Here is a 5,000-nt window from a genome sequence, read left to right on the forward strand (position 1 = left end):
TCTCTCTGTGAGTCTTCATCTGCTCTTCATCTCTCAGGGTTTGTGTCCTGCTGTTGTCCTCCTGTTACATGGCCTTTAAGATCGTGTCTCTTGAGGAACGTCTGACATCTCTTGTGTCGATGGAGTTTCCCCATAAAAGGTAAAGATGAAAATGATTTAATGGCTTTCATTCATCATTTAGCAGTTAAAATTGCTTACACACCAAACGTTCATTCACTCATAATCTTCAGGCCAAGTCTGCAAAACTGCCAGCACATTATATGCTTTACACTAAGGTTGCATTTGCAAAACTCCCCCAGTTCTTTACAGTAGACACTGTATTCAAAACTAACAGCTCTTGTGTTCCATGTAGAAAATAAAGGCCACACTCATTTTCCTCATGTTTTGTGGCTTTATGTGTAGAGTTTAGAGAATAGGAGCCATTGTTTGAGAAATTGTGCGAGAGCTATTTTAAAAAAACGGAAATTAAATTGTATTAGAGTAATTTTGTCAAGTCCCAGCTAACAGGGAACACTCTCAGAACGTTCAAAGTTATCTGGTCTTTAATTACGTTCTCTAAACGTTAGCACAAAAATATTATTCATACATCATTTATGGTGCGATTTTCTGAAACGTTTTAGATGAGCATTCGTTTTTTAAATGTTGCTACTTGTTACAGAACATTCAGAGAACGTTGAAAAGTAACGTTCCCATAATGTTTGAAGAATGATACAATGGAATCTTGGCATGAGAAAATCTGGGCGTTTTGAACATTCAAAAGTAATGTTTCCATAACTTAATGGGAACGTTAGCGAAATGTTTTAGAACATATTTTTGTTAGCGTACAGCCACTTCATTATTAGCTCAATGTTCTGCGCATTATTAGATCTGGAATAGAAATGCTCAGATGGTCATATGGCTAAACGCTGTACGTGTGGTTATGATTCCAGAGATGAATATCTGTCGTCTGGAGACACCGCTGAGATCTACTCGGTTCTTTCTGCAACTCTTCTGAAGCTGGAAAAGGTTTGTCTCATGAACGTCTCGGATCTTAACCTGAGATGAGGTGTTTCTTCAGGGTTTAAACAGATTTTGTTGTGAAGATAATATCGCAAAACACTTTCAGATGATCTCAGCTGATAACAACATGTTATAAGAACGTTTTGCTAAAGTCCAGTTGTTTACATTTTTTTCTTTTTTTGTTTCTTGGTCACATGAATGTTAATTCCGTTTTATCATTTATGATTTTGATTATGATCATGAGTGATTATTGATTATTAGCTCTTCTTAACACAATTATGCTTCTCCAGATTCACAGAAACCTGCAGAGACTGATGGAGAGCGTGTCTGACGTCTGACGGAAGAGCAAGGCCAGTCACTGTCAGGATTTCAATGTGTTTCTTACTGTGAAAATAAATCATCTTCATAACCGTTTTATGCAAACATTAGAATAACTGAACTCAGTAATGAAGTTAAACATGAAATAAACATCAGCTGAGACAGTGTTTTCTCACAGGAATCTTTACACATTCAACTGAAGTATATATATAAAAAAAGAGTATGAGATCAAATTATACGAATATTTGATACTTTGTATGAATAGACTGTACAGTTACCCAGCCGACAAATACATGTTCTAAGAACGTTTTGATAACGTTTCCACGAAAATGTTATTTCTGAACGTTCAAACGTCCAGTTTTTAAATGTTTTTTTTAAAATATCTTGGTTATGTGAACATTTTAGGAACATAAACATTCCATTGTATCATTCTTCAAACATTATGGAACGTTACTTTGGAATGTTCTCTGAACGTCCTGAAACAATTAGTAACATTTAAACAACGTTAGACGAATGTACAACTAAAATGTTTCAGAAAACGTTCCATGAATGACATTTTGCAAACGTTATTAAACGTTCTATTAACGTTACTGGTAGAATGTTTGTTAATAACCTTGCCAGAACGTTCCTTGTTAGCTGGGAATTCGCTTGCTGAATCTCATTAGATCTTCAAGTGAGAGATGAATGAAAACTGTATTATTCTAATTTGAAGTGAATAAAGTTTGTCTATGTTATGAATGTTACATTTGATGTGATGTCACACGTCACACGTGTAATAACTGCTCAGGAATGTTTTAAAACGCTTGCCGTGATGATTGTGATTTAGATGATGCACGAAACATTTGAACAACCTGAAGACTTTCACAGAGAAACGAATCCCTGTTGCTTTTATTTGTCTAGATGATTCATGTGAAACTAATATGAGCAGAACTAGAGCGTCTGCATTACTGTTATGATCTTGTGTTCCCCTGGACTTGTGTGGACTTTTATGTTATTTCCTGTTTTGCGTCATGTTTTGTAGTCCTTTGTAGTTTTCCTTGTTGATTAGATCCTGATTGTTCCCAGGTGTGTCTTGTTTGCCATCATTCACCCTTGAGTATAAAACCCCAGTGTTTCTCTTGTTTATTTTGGTTTACTTTGTTATTATTTTAAAGTCCCACTGTGTTGAAAATCCAGCTTTTAATGTTGTCTATGTGTCTATGTGGTGTTTTTAATCTGCTTTAAGACAAAGCATGTGTAAATTCATAAGTCGACAGCATTGCTGAGTATTTCCTCCTTAAAACTGCAGTGAACCAAAGACAGTCTCAAAAACACGCTTTGAAATCGCTGGTGTTTCTGACGTCACAAACTACCTTGTAACCAATCAGATCAACGTGTGATCGTCAACCAGTGGATCTCTGAGCTGAGTGAGTGAGTGGAGGCGGGGCTCATCTGCATATTCATAGAGCCGCGCATACTAAATGAGGCAAGGGTGTCGAGTTACATTCAAGATATTTTAATACATGAAGGAATTTCTTTCAAGGAAAAAACTTTTAAATATTTTAATATTTGGTGATCAAAGATGAGGACTTTGGCGAATCCTGGTTTTCTTATTCTCATGAAACAATGTTGTTCTGAGGGTGGTGGTTTGCGAAGGATCTCTTTCAGTTCGGCATTGTAAAGAGTGAGACAGTGAAAGAGTGTGTTGTGTTCTATGCTAATGCGACTGAATGTCATCTCTCCTCTCCACAGAAAACTATTGTTTCTCTCCGAGCTGGAATGAGGACGAGTGACGAGCTCGGGGGAGTTTGATGCTTTCAGCTCCCAAACATCCTGAAAATACGTGACATGAGTTCACTTCTTTATTTGCCCAGGATGAACATCTTAGATTTAAATGTATATGAGAATTGCACATTTAAATCTGGTTAATGTTTTCTGTTTAATCACTCATTGCATAAAAAAAAAAAAAAAAGTATTTTCAGAACAAATATTCTCTCCCATCTAACAGAGACCGTTCTCACAACTTTGAATAACGTTCTGGCAACATTCTCTAAAAAAAAAAGTTCTTCCAGTAACGTTAATAGAACGTTCATTCAATGTTATCTGGCTTTAATAGGCTAAAACGTTAGCACAAAAACGTCATTCATAGAACCTTTTTCTAAAACAATTTAGTTGGACGTTCATCAAACGTTTTTTAAATGTTACTAATTGTTTCAAGAACATTTGAATGTAATTCTCTGCAAATACAGAATTCAAATCATTCTGTAATACTTGCAAATATTAAAATAAGTTCTGATAACTTTCTATGATAATAATCTCTAACGTTCGCATGACCAAGAAAAAAGTTTAGTTTGAAAAAAATATAAACCCTATATGTATTTTACATTTTTTAAATTTTATACAATTATATATTTTATAAAAATATAAAAAATTACGTTTTAAACGTACAGTATGGCATTTTTCGCCACTAGGGGTCGCTAACCTATTTACAATAACAAAGGCGTAGAATGATGACGCAACATTTGCTAAGAATTATGGATCTTGTCGTCAACGTCAAGCCGACCAATCTAATAATGTTTATGGATGACTGAATACATCGATGTTTTTATCATGACTGTGATATGAAGCAGTTCGGGATTACTAAGAGACAGCGATCAGCTCCACACGCAACGCGAGTCCCACGGATATAAAAGGAATACGGACATTTCATTCTACCGAACTACACGCAGAATAACTACTCACAGGTCAGTTTATTAGACAAATTAAACTTGTGAGGTAACGCAGCGCTGTTTCACCTAGTCTAACATTACACTAGCACACTAAACTGCATTTGAATGTGTTGAAATGTATGTGTTAGTTTGTTTGTATGAGACTAGCAGTGAGCTACATCAACATTAGAATAACATACAGATCATATTCTAACATTTTATCATTGTTGAACTATATAACATTGATTAGTTTTATGTAAATATGCTCACCTGTTTAATAAAGTACATGTAGGAGCGGTCGAAGTCTCGGACGTGGAGCTCTCGTTTATATACTGTCTATGGGAGCTCTCGGCATCTCGAAAACACCGCGCTGATATTGATTCTCGTTTTAGTTCTCCTTTTTTATCCAAAGTCTGCTTGCCATGGTCCATAATGTTTGAACGAAACAACAACAGCGTGCAAATAGACATTGCGAACTACAAAGTGGTCCGCGTCAGTCGCTTTGGTTACTATACGCTGATTTCACGCCGCCGCCATTTTGAAATCGAAAGCGAGGCTCCGGTGGGAAAAACCCCGGAAGTAAAGATAAACAACAATGGCTTTGGACTACCAACCTGAAGCTGCTGCCGCGATTTACACTCTTGGATGTTAATATCCAATATAGGATATTTATATAGTTCATTCCTGCTTCTTTTTTTACTTTCTGAATAATATAAAAAAAATATATTTTATTTATAAATGAATTTCACTGTATATAGTCTAAAGTATGAAAGAAATGTATGTACAGTTTTAGAATTGACAAAACATCATTAAACACAACAATACGCCATCGCATTCACGACTCTCCTGTGATTAAAGGCGACACTTCCGGTTTTCTTCCCACCGGAGCCTCGCTTTCGATTTCAAAATAACGGCTGCGTGAAATCAGCATATTAGGCGGCTCTTGTTCATAGCTCTGGTTGCCATAGCAGCACGAGCGGAAACCAGGGACAACGT

The 5,000-nt window shown here is 36.1% G+C and overlaps 1 long non-coding RNA gene across 1 annotated transcript; it reads left to right on the forward strand.

The window, feature by feature from the left end:
* The first annotated feature begins 21 nt into the window (after window positions 1–21).
* LOC308686736 lies at window positions 22–2,441 on the forward strand. Its single transcript, XR_014029625.1, has 3 exons — window positions 22–139; window positions 930–1,005; window positions 1,290–2,441. It is a non-coding gene; the product is annotated as an uncharacterized lncRNA (long non-coding RNA).
* The last annotated feature ends 2,559 nt before the right edge of the window (window positions 2,442–5,000 follow it).

This window comes from Scardinius erythrophthalmus (assembly GCF_964197995.2).
Source record: "Scardinius erythrophthalmus genome assembly, contig: HAP1_SCAFFOLD_711, whole genome shotgun sequence".
NCBI lineage: Eukaryota > Metazoa > Chordata > Actinopteri > Cypriniformes > Leuciscidae > Scardinius > Scardinius erythrophthalmus.